The sequence below is a fragment of the Schistocerca nitens genome, chromosome 3 (genome assembly GCF_023898315.1).
Source record: "Schistocerca nitens isolate TAMUIC-IGC-003100 chromosome 3, iqSchNite1.1, whole genome shotgun sequence".
In the NCBI taxonomy this organism is placed as follows: domain Eukaryota; kingdom Metazoa; phylum Arthropoda; class Insecta; order Orthoptera; family Acrididae; genus Schistocerca; species Schistocerca nitens.
Window position 1 is genome coordinate 848,170,394 of NC_064616.1, and position 16,262 is coordinate 848,186,655.

Sequence of the window (16,262 nt, forward strand, 5' to 3'; positions counted from 1 at the left end):
TTATCTGGAAGGTTTACGTTTTCCCCTTGCCCCTCTGAGTGTAGGAGAACCCACTCCACAAGGAGGAGAACTGAGTGGACTGAAAAGTTCATCGAAGCACAGTTCTAAGTCCATGGCCGAGTCATCATCCTCTTTGGGTTCCTGGATCTGATGAGTCACCTACTTCGATTCTATCTTCTTGGCTGAACCCTTAACCTTAGTCTTCTCCTTTAGATTCGACGACACCGAGGTGGGCTGTGCCAACCCAGTGTGCAGAACTTATCCTGTCAAAGTAGCATCAACATCAGGAGTGGGAGCGGTGGTCACCGTTGGAGTTTGCGTGGAGACAGCAATAGGTCCATCTGGACTGCCGCTGCCACCTTGTTATCAAGGTCCATAGGTGATGTCTGGGTGGAAATACTCACATTGGCAGGTTGCTTCATGAATACTACAGAAATTGAAGTGTAAATGGTGGGGGGTTGAGGTGACTTGTATATCTTCTTCGCTTCAGCGTAAGATACGTGCTTAGTCACCTTTAACTTCTGGATTTTCTTTTCTTCCTTGAACTCCATACGCTCTCTGCTCCAAGCTGGTTGTGGACCTGAACAACTGACACAAAATTCAGGGGAGGTACATGCAGTTCTGCCAAGATGGGCAGCCGTACCACACTTACCTCATGTAGCTCATCCGTTATACACGAGAGCGATGTGTTCAAATTTTTGACACTTGGGGAAGTATGGTCTGACTTTCAGTCTTAAAAATACAGCTTTAATATAACCTATCAAAGCAAATGCCAATGTAAATCAGTTTTATTTTTCCAGTTTTACATCCACACGACGCATTACATGTTTGACCTCACCATTCCTTAAGCTGTGAAGTGTCCATATTCATGTTGTTACTGAATGTGACCACTCCTTGACTTTAGTTAAGGGTATGGTGCTGTTCTTCTGCATTAGGATACAATGTATCTCATCAGCACGCAACACGCTTTGAGGTTGAGGAGTTTTTATAGAGGTTTTTATCATCCTCACGATCGATGTGGTCACTCCAAGACCTGTCAACTCTTCAGTTGGCCGGGGTTAGAAATCTGTCATCAAGTGGGATAGATTTTCTGTCTTCCCCCCAATGCTAGACCATCTTTGGTTAACCATAGAAAAATCTGAAAGAGTAAGAATTTGTTTTACTTATTTACAAAATTATTACTGGTTAGAACTAACAAGGTCTTCTGCAGTTGCCTGGCGAGATTCCTATACCAGTAGAAACAGCCTGATTCGAAGAGTTAAGTCAGATGACATTTGCTCTCAGGCAGTAGAAGAGAGTAGACTTCCAACCGGAGGATCGATGAGTACACAACTGCTGCCGAGACTTCACATACAAGATATCTCCATATTAGAACCGAGTACAAAAGGCGAGCTGTGCTTAGAATTTCCAGCAGTTACTACCGTCATCCTCCACATTCATACCATGTTGGAGTGTTAAGGATGAGCCAACGATGCAATCACCAAATCGAGGGGGTGTGATACTAATTAACTTTCATTAGGATTTAACTGCACAGTTTTATCCTTTTGTAGCCAGGTAATTGTTTCTGTCTAGCATTTTGGTGAGATTACTGGTGTTCATACTTATTTTTCCGGATTCTTCCTTTAAGGAGAGACTCCACCAAAAAAATTAACTTTTCCTTTACTTTTCCGATTTCAACCGAATTTTATGAGCATATCCATCATGTAAAGATGTAGCAACACTCAAGGTTTGATGTTCAGACGTTCATTGATATTTCAATTTTGAATTTTTAATATGATTTTAAATGGTAATTTATGAACACCAATTTTTGTACTAAGAACACAATTTTCACAATCCATATTTTTAGATGCATTCACAAGACATTGCCCAACAGTTCTCTGCATTTACTTTATGAGAAATATTATTAATTAGCTTTCAGTATTTTTTCAAAGTTTCAAACTTAAATTTTCTTTAATTATCAGCACGTAAGTGTGATAATCAAACAGAAAATATACGCATTAGATAATATTAATTCATAGAAATATGCAACTACCTCAAGACTACTTCCTGCAAAAATTTGAATGAGGATGGCTAATATTAAGGATAAAAAGTTGACACTGAACTTAGAAGCACAAACTTATGGGAAAATGAATTTGAAAATTTTATTAAACGTGAGTACTAGTACAAGACTCACATCTATTAAAATTAACCAGCACCACAGTTTTTTCTTCCAGCTCCTGTAAGGCTTCTTCTTGTAATTTCAAGATCAGAGCAGCCTTTTTCTTGAAGTTTTCTTTCTCCAGGCAGCATGTTGTGTACTGTTTCGCTCGCCGTTGAACTTTAGCTAATAAGATCTTCTTCTGGGAGGGCAATAAAGGAGTGCCGGGTGTACTGTTTTTTTTTTCAGTCTTGGAACATCCTGTATTAAACTGAGAAAAGCTTCTACAATACCCAAAACTATGATTGGGATCAAATAATATTACGCAAACTTTCATCTGCATTTTGTGTCTTGCCATTAGTGCATCTTGCCAGAAGCGTATCAGATGCAAGTCTCTGATACACAGCTACTATCTTGACCTCACTGACTGCTATCAGTGTGCCACAGCTCGTTTTGAAGCTCATGTTTCAAATACTTGTTACTTGTTCTTGTAATTCGAATACAGCCAAATGTTTTTAGGATCTGAGTGTAAACACTTCAAAGATGTGAAGTAGCCATTAAAATTATTGTAAGAAATTGAAGTTCTACGATGCAGTCCCCCCTTAAACCACTAACCTGTCATTGGCTTTGTCTGCGATATAATTTCAAGGGTAACCTTTCATGTGCCCATTCACTTACGCGTATGTTAGATTTCATAATTACAATCCCTCGTCCACTCATTAAATGTTTAAACACTTATCTCAGTGGCTAATTCATTTGTTCCATGTTTTCTGGTAATAAACCAAATTGTTATATTGACTGCTAGTTTCTTTTGCTGTTTAGATGAGCCTCTTCATTAACATGTCCGTGTGTGGTGTGGGACCTGTATTTCATGCTTGATTGGGCTACCCCTAGTAGTTTTTTTCTTCGGTAAGACGTTTCTGTTGCATGACACTGTTTGCCTTAAATTTGCATAATATTATGGGGAGTTTTCCTTCCTTGCACGTCACTGGTGACCAGACTTCAGCACCTTAGGGGTATGTTCAAACGACACCTCACACAGGAATTTGGCATCCCTGCGAAGATTTTTGAAGCCTTGAACTCTCTTGTCTATGTAGTCAAATTTTCTAGATCAACAAAGCTTACCATTGCTTACCGATCGCATTTTAACCAGAAAAGTAAAGATGAACACCTTAATAATAAAATAATTTCAAGAATTTAAAATAATTATAATCTGTTTGCACTGTACCAATTTGTGCTTTTCTTAGAGCAAATGTTAGTAAGTAAGGTCCATCGCTCTCATGAGTTTCGTTGTTACAATTTTTGGGGAAATAGTTTGATGTGCTGGTGCTTTTGGTATAATGTTGTGGTATTTCGTAGTGTGTCAAGGTTAGGAATTTGCTCATTAAATGGAAGTGTTTGTTTTCCATCAGTGTCTGGTTACGACAAGGTTAACCTGTGCTCGTCCATGTAGGTTAGAAAAGATGAGTATTATTGATAGGGGGAAGCAAGTCCATCTGTAATTATAAATTATCATGGAAGTCATTGGCAACAAATAGAGAATTAAACAAATTGCAGAATGAAACTTCCTTGTAAGCCATAAACTATTCCCCCCCTCCCCCTTGAACCATGGACCTTGCTGTTGGTGGGGAGGCATGCGTGCCTCAGCGATACAGATAGCCGTACCGTAGGTGCAACCTCAACGGAGGGGTATCTGTTGAGAGACCAGACAAACGTGTGGTTCTTGAAGAGGGGCAGCAGCTTTTTCAGTAGCTGCAGGGGCAACAGTCTGGATGATTGACTGACCTGGCCTTGTAACACTAACCAAACCGACCAAAACGGCCCTTCTGTGCTGGTACTGTGAACGGCTGAAAGCAAGGGGAAACTACAGCCGTAATTTTTCCCGAGAGCATGCAGCTTTACTGTATGGTTAAATGATGATGGCGTCCTCTTGGGTAAAATATTCCGGAGGTAAAATAGTCCCCCATTCGGATCTCCGGGCGGGGACTACTCAGGAGAACATCGTTATCAGGTGAAAGAAAACTGTGCGTTCTACGGATCGGAGCGTGGAATGTCAGATCCCTTAATCGGGCAGGTAGGTTAGAAAATTTAAAAAGGGAAATGGATAGGTTAAAGTTAGATATAGTGGGAATTTGTGAAGTTCAGTGGCAGGAGGAACAAGACTTCTGGTCAGGTGAATACAAGGTTATAAATACAAAATGAAATAGGGGTAATGCAGGAGTAGCTATAATAATGAATAAAAAAATAGGAGTGCGTGTAAGCTACTAGAAACAGCATAGTGAACGCATTATTGTGGCCAAGATAGACACGAAGCCCACGCCTACCACAGTAGTACAAGTTTATATGCCAACTAGCTCCGCAGATCGCGAAGAGATTGATGAAATGTATGATGAGATAAAAGAAATTATTCAGATACTGAAGGGAGACGAAAATTTAATAGTCATGGGTGACTGGAATTCGGTAGTAGGAAAAGGAAGAGAAGGAAACGTAGTAGGTGAATATGGAATGGGGGTAAGGAATGAAAGAGGAAGCCGTCTGGTAGAATTTTGCACAGAGCATAAGTTAATCATAGCTAACACGTGGTTCAAGAATCATAAAAGAATGTTGTATACATGGAAGAGGCCTGGAGATACTCGAAGGTATCAGACAGATTATACAATGGTAAGACAGAGATTCAGGAACCAGGTTTTAAATTGTAAGGCATTTCCAGGGGCAGATGTGGACTCTAACCACAATCTATTGGTTGTGAACTGTAGATTAAAACTGAAGAAACTGCAAAAGGGTGGGAATTTAAGGAGATGGGATCTGGATAAACTGACAGAACCAGAGGTTGTAGAGAGTTTCAGGGAGAGCATTACGGAACGATTGAGAGGAATGGGGAAATGAAATACACTTGAGGAAGAATGGGTAGCTTTGAGGGATGAAATCGTGAAGGCAGCAGAGGATCAAGTAGGTAAAAAGACGAGGGCTAGTAGAAATCCTTTGGTAACAGAAGATGTATTGAATTTAATTTATGAAAGGAAAAAATATAAAAATGCAGTAAACGAAGCAGGCAAAAAGGAATACAAACGTCGCAAAAATGAGATCGACAGGAAGTGCAAAATGGTTAAGCAGGGATGGCTAGAGGACAAATGTAAGGATGTAGAGCCATATGTCCCTAGGGGTAAGATAGATACTGCCTACAGGAAAATTAAAGAGACTTTTGGAGAAAAGAGAACCACTTGTATGAATATCAAGAGCTCAGATTGAAACCCAGTTCTAAGCAAAGAAGGGAAAGCAGAAAGGTGGAAGGAGTATATAGAGGGTCTATACAAGGGCGATGTCCTTGAGGACAATATTACGGAAATCGAAGAGAATGTACATGAAGATGATATGAGAGATATGATACTGCGTGAAGAGTTTGACAGAGCACTGAAAGACCCAAGTCGAAACAAGGCCCCGGGAGTAGACAACATTCCACTAGAATTCCTGACAGCCTTGGGAGAGCAGGCGTAACAAAACTCTACCGTCTGATGAGCAAGATGTATGAGACAGGCGAAATGCCCTCAGACTTCAAGAAGAATATAATAATTCCAATCCTAATGTAAGCAGGTGTTGAAAGATGTAAAAATTACCGAACTATCCGTTTAATAAGCCACGGCTGCAAAATACTAACACGAATTCCTTACAGACGAATGGAAAAACTGGTAGAAGCCGACCTCGGGGAAGATCAGTTTGGATTTCGTAGAATGTGGTAATACGTGAGGCAATACTGACCTTACGACTTATCTTAGAAAATAGATTAAGGAAAGGCAAACCTACGTTTCTAGCATTTGTAGACTTAGAGAAAGCTTCTGACAATATTGACTGGAATACCCTTTTTAAAATTCTGAAGGTGGCATGGGTAAAATACATGGATCGAAAGGCTATTTACAATTTGTACAGAAACAAAATGGCAGTTATAAGAGTCGAGGGCATGAAAGGGAAGCAGTGGTTAGGAATGGAGTGAGACAGGGTTGTAGCCTATCCCCGATGTTATTCAATCTGTATATTGAGCAAGCAGTAAAGGAAACAAAAGAAAAATTCGGAGTAGGAATTAAAATCAATGGAGAAGAAACAAAAAGTTTGAGGTTCGCCGATGACATTGTAAATCTGTCAGAGACAGCAAAGGACCTGGAAGATCAGCTGAACGGAATGGACAGTGTCTTGAAAGGATGATATAAGATGAACATCAACAAAAGCAAAACGAGGATAATGGAATGTAGTCGAATTAAGTCGGGTGAGACTGAGGGAATTAGATTAGTAAATGAGACACTTAGTGAAGTAAATTAGTTTTGCTATTTGGGGAGCAAAATAACTGACGATGGTCGAAGTAGAGAGGATATAAAATATAGACTGGCAATGGCAAGGAAAGCGTTTCTGAAGAAGAGAAATTTGTTAAAATCGAGTATAGATTTAAGTGTCAGGAAGTCGTTTCTGAAAGTATTTGTATGGAGTGTGGCCATGTATGGAAGTGAAACGTGGACGATAAATAGTTTGGACAAGAAGAGAAAAGAAGCTTCGAAATGTGGTGCTACAGAAAAATGCTGAAGATTAGATTTGTAGATCACATAACTAATGAGGAGGTATTGAATAGAATCAGGGAGAAGAGAAATTTTTGGCACACCTTGCGTAGAAGGAGAGATCGGTTGGTAGGAGATGTTCTGAGGCATCAAGGGATCACCAATTTAGTATTGGAGGGCAGCGTGGAGGGTAAAAATCGTAGAGGGAGATCAAGAGATGAATACACTAAGCAGATTCAGAAGGATGTAGGTTGCAGTAGCTACTGGGAGATGAAGAAGCTTGTACAGGATAGAGTAGCATGGAGAGCTGCATCAAGCCAGTCTCTGGACTGAAGACCAAAACAACAACAAACTATTTTCCGCATGCTGTGGATCGTACAGAGTGAGGAAAATTACAAATTATAAAGATGTTGACATTGAGACCCTCAAAAGATGCAAATCGAAAGGTCGGTGACATATCTTGCACCTCAGGAAACTCATTGAATAAGTATTATTAGTGAAAAGAAACAACTACTATTATAACCGTGGGCGAGTGATGACGAAGAATGTAAGAGGACGACATGTAGGAATTTTGTTATGAGGACGACTTGCCGGTAAGGTTTAACAATTGAGGCAGTATATGAAGACGAAAATGATGAAAACAACACACGAGATGTTGGATTCGATTACCCTGTAAGGACAAATTAAGTGTTGTGGTTTTGATATTTGATGCCAGCAGTGAGGAGCTCTGAGTCAGATTGCCGACAGCAGTGGATAAGCGAGGCTGTTATGTTTCACTGGACACGATGGAGTGACGAGATTGTGAGGATTTTTTGTGATTAATCACTCCAGTAGCATGAGGCCCTGAGCGGTTGTGCAAGGTAGGATAGAGTAGCAACCCGCCGCGTTACGTAAAGGTACGTCAGGCCAAGTACCCGAAGCTGCAGGGCTTGTTTTTGTGTACTGTTTGCAGGGGATGTGACAGTTATTAGGTAGAAGCCATGATTGTGACGTTAAAAATATCTTACAGCAAGACAAATATTTCCCATGGATGTAATTATTTGGTGAACAACATTTTAGAGTTAAAAAATAGAGGTAGTATGAGCTCACATATCCAGGTAGAGTAACTAGGGTACGTAAATATTTCATAGTTTTAATGAGCAGCACGACAGTGTATTTTGTGTCTTCTGATCTTGTCAACCATACGTTATATTTACATGTCTTTATGTGTTTCATAACAGTCATCCGAGATGTACAGGGTGTTTATGAAGTGATGGTCAATATTCATTGATATGACAGGAATGATCATTAGAAACAAAAATGTCAAGTAAACATGGGCTCTAAAACGCATACCTTAAGAGCTATGAACAATTCTTGATCTTCTGTACGGTGAAACAAATCGCTTTTACTGCAGGTTCTTTGCTTTTCATATTTTGGGAAGTGGTAGCATGGACCAAAGCAAGAAATAAATTTCCAGTAAACATGTGCTCTAAAACGCATACCTTAAGAGCGATGAGCACTTGTTCATTTTCGCTACTTTGATAGACAACGTCTGCAATGAACAGATGCTTATAAATTTTAAAGTATGCATTTTAGAGCAAATGCTTACTAGACATTTTTTCCTTGTTTTGGTTCATACTGCCACTTCCCAAAATATGGAAATCAAAGAACTTGCAGAAAAAGTTTTCTTTTACTGTATCGAAGATCAAGACTTGCTCATAGCTCTTAATGTATGCGTTTTAGAACCTATGTTTACTTGACTTTTTTGTTCCGAATGATGATTCCTGTCATATCCCTGAATATTGACCATCACTTTTGAAACACCCTGTAGATTGTGCCATTATTTGCAAATGTCGAAGACGGTGAAAAGAAGGACGTATCAGAGAGAGGAGGAAACCCATCATGATAATCAGTGAGAAGTTTAGCGAACACTACCACCTCAGGAGTTAGCTGTAAGGCGAGCCACTAATCTAAGCAAAAGAGATGCCGTTTTCTATCCGTAAATACCTCGGAAAACCGTAATTACAGTTGCATGCAATTTATATTAACTGCATGTCCACTAACTACTAACCACAGCACTAATTTGTCGTTGACTTCCAGTGAACATTAACAATAAGGGTAAACGTTTAATTGATATAAAGCCATGTTCATATATTACTTGTCAAAATTGTTAAGGGCACCAGCAGCCTGAACTCAGTATTTTCATTCTGTAGAGGTCATAGATGATGATGAGGTCCCATACTTCGAGGAGCGTGTGGGGAACGATGAGGGAGACCCGCACCGCCGACTAGGCTAGGTCGTAGCGGAGGTGGTTTGCCATTGCCTTGCTCCGACCGTAATGAGGATGAATAATGGTGATGAAGACAACACAACAACACCCAGTCATCTCGAGGCAAGGAAAATCCCTGCCCCAGCCGGGAATCGAAACCGGGACCCCGTGTGCAGGAAACGAGAATGTTACCGCAAGACCACGAGCTGCGGACAGAGGTCATGGAGCCGAGATATTTGTAAATTATTCAGCTTGCCACATGAATAGTTTTGTAACTTTTGAAGGCCAAAGAGCCACATTATTTATTATTTGAGCATTATTTGAAGCCAGAGAGCTGTAATTCTTAATGTCATATATGTTGTTAGTAGTTATATTAAATAAGGATACTGAATGTGTTTCTATGTGTTTTTGCCGGCCGGTAGTGGCCGTGCGGTTCTAGGTGCTTCAGTCTGGAACCGCGTGACCGCTACGGTCGCAGGTTCGAGTCTTGCCTCGGGCATGGATTTGTGTCATGTCCTTAGGTTAGTTAGGTTTAAGTAGTTCTAAATTCTAGGGGACTGATGACCTCAGATGTTAAGCCCCATAGTGCTCAGAGCCATTTGAACCATTTGAACCATCTATGTTATTTTGTTTCTGTTTGTCTAATATACGGCCAACGGCTTTGCCCCAGTGGGAACACCAGTTCCCATCAGATCACCGATGTTAAGCGCTGTCGGGCTTGCGTGGCACTTGGATGAGTCACCGCCCGGGTCTGCCGAATGCCATTGGAAAGTGGGGTGTGAGCCCTTTTGAAGCCAACTGAGGAGCTACTTAATTGAGAAGTAGCGGCACCGGTCACGAAAACTGACAATGGCCGGGAGAGCAGTGTGCTGACCACATGCCCCTCCGTATCCGCATCCGGTGACGCCTAAGGGGTGAGGATAGCACGGCGGCCGGTCGGTACCGTTGAGCCTTCAAAGCTTGTCCGGACGGTGTTTGTTTGGTTTGTATGTCTAATATTCCCATGTGACCCTGTCTGAGGGCATTACGAGTGAGATAATCGGTATGTCCCAAGCGAGAAGGTGCCGTTTGCAACTGACCACAGAAGCAGCTCTCCATATAATGTTTGGGCTCTTGATAATGTGTGAGCTGCATACCTGATGGTGCGTGCCCGCTGCATCTCTAGCCCAGCGGCCTATCCCTGTCTGCTGTGCGACACCACGCCACTCACCGTGGGACACCACTGCAAGAGTTTGCAGCATGTTGACCGACTTAAGGAAAAATGGCTCAAATGGCTCTGAGCACTATGGGACTTAACATCTGAGGTCATCAGTCCCCTAGACTTAGAACTACGTAAACGTAACTAAGCTAAGGACATCACACATATCCATGCCCGAGGCAGGATTCGAACCTGCGACCGTAGCAGCAGCGCAATTCCGGACTGAAGCGTCTAGAACCGCTCGGCGACAACGGCCGACTCCCACTTAAGACAGCCGCCAAATCAGCCATCGATCTTATCATTAGGTGACACTGCAGAGGTCATCTAATCCTCATCGCCAACATTATCAGACAGGCTGTAGATCGACATGATTCATTAGCGGACCAGCGTGGGAGACTACACAAAGCACTGTCTAGGAACGCATCACGATGTTGCCAACTAGGTAATACCGAACGAATCAAAATTACACATCTGTATCAATTAATATGGATTCCTGTGTGGTTATCCACTTAAATCTTAGACCACGCAATTGAAATACATTCATAGTAAAGATACAGACGATATCACTCTTCTTGATTGCTTATGTGTAAGGATCAACATTAGTATGACACCCTCCACAACATCAAATTCTGTGTGAATCAAGAACATAAACCTTTACTGTTGCTCACTAACTGTCTGAAGATTGGTCAGGCTTTAGAACAAGGAATTTAAACTTCATATGATGAACAGTGTTCATCATATGAGAAGGAACCAGTAAGGTCAAAAGCAGGCTACGGACATGAATTTATGCCAGCCAGCCATTTAATTAAGGCCGAGGTGTTCCATTAGTTATTTGGAGAAGCTACTAACTTGAAATTATGAGTGACGTTATGCTTCCACGAAAAAAACCTACAGAAACTATAAATACCAAGTCTTTCGTTTCTGTGTTGTCTCGTGTGTCAAACCTTTCGCAAAAACAGTTTGTGTGATGCACAGTGTATTTTCCTGAGATGAGTGAAGTGTATATTGTTTTGCGCTTTTATTTTCACATTTGAGGTGCAATTATGTACACCGCCTTGTACGCCCGCCCACCACTTGCTGTAAGGCGATGGAAGAGAGTAGACTTGCTGCTGCCGGGAGATCAATGAGTACAGGCCTGCTGCCGAGGCGTCGCAAAGAAGGATGTCACTATATTAGAACTGACTACAGAGGGGGAGCTGGACTCAGAATTTCCAGCCGTTACTGCCGCCGTCTTCCGCATTCACATTGTGTGGGACTGGTAACACTGAGCCGACGATGCCGTCACCGAATGGAGGGGTGCCCCAGGCTAGTTAACTTTCATCAGGGTTTAATTGCTCAATTTTAGCGTTCGCAGCCAGCTAGTTGTTTCAATCATTTACTTTGGCGATACTGCTGGTGTTCGTTCTTATTTTTTCTGGGTTCTTCCTTTAAACCACTAACCATGTTACAGACATTGGCTGTGTCCGTGATATAGTTTCATGATAATGCTTTCATTTGTCCACCCACTTTTGCCAAAACTAGATTTCATAATTACATTCCTTTACCATTCATTAAATATTTAAATTTTTTGAATGATTTCTTGAAGTCTTCAGCTGCCATTTTATTTATTTCCTGTACGATTGTACAATTTCGGCCTTAGACCATATTCAAGTATTTTATGGATGATTTTTTGGTAACAGATTATGTCATATACGTCGTTGCTCCGATTACATCAGAGCTTAACATGATGTCATAGGAGCAACGACATATGACATGTTAAGCTCTGATGTCATAGGAGCAACGACATATGACATAATCTGTTACCAAAAAATCATCCATAAAATACTTTAAAATACCCTAAGGCCGAAATTGTACAATCGTACAGGAAATAAAGAAAATGGCAGCTGAAGGTTTCAAGAAATCATTCAAAAAAATTCATCGCAGTAGCAGACCCTATCGCATTGAAAATATTTAAATACTTATCCCAGTGGATAATTCACTTGTTCGATGCTTTATGATAATAAATCAAATTGTTTTAGAAATTGCTAGTTTCTTTTGGAATTTACGTGAGTTCCAACATAAATACATCCGTGTGCTCTGTGATACCTGTACTTTCACGCTTCATTGGGTCATCTGCAGTAGTTTTTCCTCAATAAGACGTTTTTGTTGGCTGACATCGTTTTCCTCAAATTTGCGTGATATTATGGGCATCTCTTCTTCCCTGCAGGTAATTGGGGATCAGACATATAGCATCTTAGGAGTATACTAAACAGCTCATCTAGCACTTCACAACTGTAACGGGATGAATTATCGCAATACTTGGAGCTGAATATTGAGCTCAGGCAGATAATCAGGCCACAGCCACAGTCAGCCAGCACTGGTCGTTCAACTGCGTTGTCAGTAGAAGCAGCTACGCCTCTGCCGTCAGACCACAGACGCGATACCCTGACCAATTTCCAGGAAGTACTCTAACCCGACCCACTGCCAGTTGCGACAGCTTGTCATTGCCTCTGTTACAGACCATTCATCGTGATATACAAGCCCAACCATTACCACAAAGTCAGCAAGCAGCAGCAGCATTTAATGGGACCTGAACGTCGTGGCCTAATGTTTTTAAAAGTATTTTGAAATTGAACGACCCTAAAACCTTAATAGATATTGGAATGAAACTTTAACCAAATAATTAGTATATTGTGATCTCTATGTGAAAAAATTTTAAAACTGTGGGATGTGTAGTAGAGTGAATATTAATTTTTATATTACATATTGAATTGCGTGTAATTTTTATTTTAGGTACACTAAACCTCCACATTGTTGAAAATAAAACGTCAAAACAGATTTTATTCTTTTAAATATTAACTTGTTGAAACAGAGAACCAGAAATATTTACCAATTTTTTTGTTCTGTGTATGTAAAAAAACTGCTTTTTAGTAGTCAATTTTTTCACCTAATAATTTAAGAACATATGACATGCTTCAAACATTTAATATGTTATTGAATAATGTGGTGCACTGTGTAGCAAGCACTACGTTATAATTCACCCAAATTTTGTTTTTGTGGCTTTAATAATGGTTGAGGTAATGATATCTAAGTATACGAATACGTTGATTTCGATAATCTGAAAATGAATATTTTCATGTCCTTTTTTCTCAATGATAACATGTCAAAACATTCCAGCTCCATAATCTCGCTGATTAAGAGTATTTGTTATGTTTTCAGCACCTTTTGCAGCTTCAGCGGCACATTGTTCACTCGTGGCAGCCCACTTTTCATGTTGTCCCAAGTTTTGATGTTTAGTCTGTTCATAGTTTTTAATCTGCTTGTTAGTCCATCATTAAAACATATTATGGCATACATCATACCAATCAGAAAAGCTGACATGCCAACAGAAACAGTTTTTGGTAAGCATTACCAAGTGCTATGGTTGAACTTTAAATTCGGATTTCGTGTTTTGCCATATAAACGTTTTTTCCAGGAGTTTAGAATCTGAAAGACCTCTGTATGATGGCTTTAGTTCTACCACAACAGTTTCTGGCATAGGGCATGCATGTGTCTATTTTTGTCCATTTGCTTCACACTTATTGTACTTGCATCATGAAGTGTTCCCTTTTGGGCAGAGACCATGCTAGTAGTGGGACTAAGTATGTTCTACGGCACGCTGCATTGTTGCCAAATTTATTCTAGATGGCGGAGATGACGTCATCAAAAATGGCGGCATGTAGACATGGCAAAAGTACATGACGTTATCCAAGATGGCCGATTTTGGCGGGTAAATAGGCCAATTGTGCTATGTCCACTAACCTAACCTCCAGAAAAATGGCGGGATTTCGAATTTTGGCGGGAAAATAGACCAATTGCGCTACGTCCACTAACCTAAGACTCCAGAAAAAATAGGCACGATATTCAAATTCCAACAGGATAATGCATGCAAAACCGTAATTGTCTTTATTATAATTCATTATTATTGATTATCATTTATTAACATTCATTATCATTAATAATCATTTATTATTATTATTATTATTAGCCTACACCCACTAGAAAATACGCTACAAATTGAAATTCTAGCACGATAATGGCTGCAAAACTGTACTTGTCTTTATTATTATTGATTATTATTAATTATCATTTGTCATTTATTATTATTTATTATTATTATTGGCCTATCTTCACTGGAAAATTGCGTCAAATTCTAACTCCAACACGATACTGTCTCTAAAACTTTACTTCTATTTATTATTATCATTTATTATTTATTCAAGATGTCCGATTTCGGTGGAAAGAAAGCCATTTGTGTTACATGCATAACAAAAAATCTGTCACAAGTTCAAATTCCAACACCATAATCTATCACACATACGAACTTTCGCCATCACTTATCTTTTTTCACTGATAACCTATCGAAATCGCGTCAAATAGTACTTATAGTAACCTGATTCACATCCTTTGATTTTGTGCAGGAGGAGAGGCGTTATGTCTTTATTTCAGCAGTACGGTCATCACTTGTTCTCCAACACAATCACTACTCATCACTGAGATCCCAGTGCAGTCGTCACGACATCCATGCTACAACTGAATTAGTTGAAATCGTCGCCGCACCTGGCTCCTTCTCCCAGGCGCCAAGGTGTGCGAGCGAGTGGCCGCATAGCCCCGCGGCCCATAGGTAAGGAAGTGACCGCATCGCCCTATGTCACGGCTGGTGCAGCGCTTTCGTCAACAACATGTTTTCGTGGACAGGAGAGTCTGCCCCGACCAGTTGGCGCCAAAGCTGTTCGCTGGACACTTTCAAACCTGTCTATGCCGACCGTTCACCGTCCACCGTCCACCACGCGTCTTTGTGCGACTGAGAACGCCGTGCTACACTTTTGGCACCAAAGTTTGCTCGACAGTGGAATCCGCCATGACTGTATAACAGCACGTTTGGTCGCTACGAGAACGTTCACTAATTGACTCTCTGTCGCGCGCGCATTATAACTGGACACTCGTTGGGCCGCCACCCTACTGACGTCCGACCGCATACGTCACACACACTCCATACACGCGAGAGACATAGTCTTCTGTAAATATGCTAACTCCTATATCGTTCATCTAACCTCTCAATTACCTAAGTACTTAATTACATTTCAATTTTAATCATATTAAATAATTCAATTTACATTTTCATATACGTATGCAAATGTGTTCAACTACCTAATTTCAACTACTTTTCGGGTCCAGACCGCCACCTCCTCCTAGGAACCAGCACCGAGTTTGAATTCTGGCAGTAAAGAAAGGTCACTTCCGCTTTCTCTACCAACGTAAGAAAATTGTTGGAAAGAAAGGGCACTTGTACTAACCTCAGCTATCCGACCGCCACTTCCTCCTAGGAACCAGCGCCGAGTTTGAATTCTGCCCGTAAACAAAGCTCACTTGCGCTTCCGCCACCAATCTAAGAAAATTGTTGCAAACAAAGCTCATCACCACTAAACTAATCCACCAGGACTCAACCTCTTCCTACGCATTTCGGGTAAAAGGACGCACCCTGCACTAGGCCCATGGATGGAGGAATGAATTTACTTTATTTAGGGATGGAGTATATATATCACAGAACATACGCACCGACATATCCCACACCATACAGACCTGCAAACCACTCCTACATAACTCATTTATAATGCTCTAGACACACACTTGCTAATTGTAAACAGTTAAAAATAAAGCATAGCACAGCCTACAGACATGCGAACCGGTTGTAAACAATGTAAAACATTTATGTCCAGATAGCCAAACAACTCCTAATTTTCGGAAATAATTTCAGTGCATAGGCTGATGGAAGGAGGAAGGAGTGTACTTTATTTATTTGGGACATATGTTTTTGAAACGTGCTATGTGATTAGTTTTATCATTTAGTACTTGTTTTGGTGGTTATTGGTTAAGAACTGTAATATTGAAGGTCATGTCTACAGCGGGAACGCTGTGTAATTGAGTAAGTGTGTTTACGTATTTCTAGATATGTTTCGCAATTGGTGATGTTAAGTTGATGGCGCAATTTAGCTACCACTGTAAAAAATAGCTGTCTGCTATTGAAAGAAAGAAAGAAAGAAAGGAAGAAAGGGGTGACCTTGCCCCACACCTGATGGATGAGTTATTAGATAAGAGCAAGTGATAGTTATTGAATGA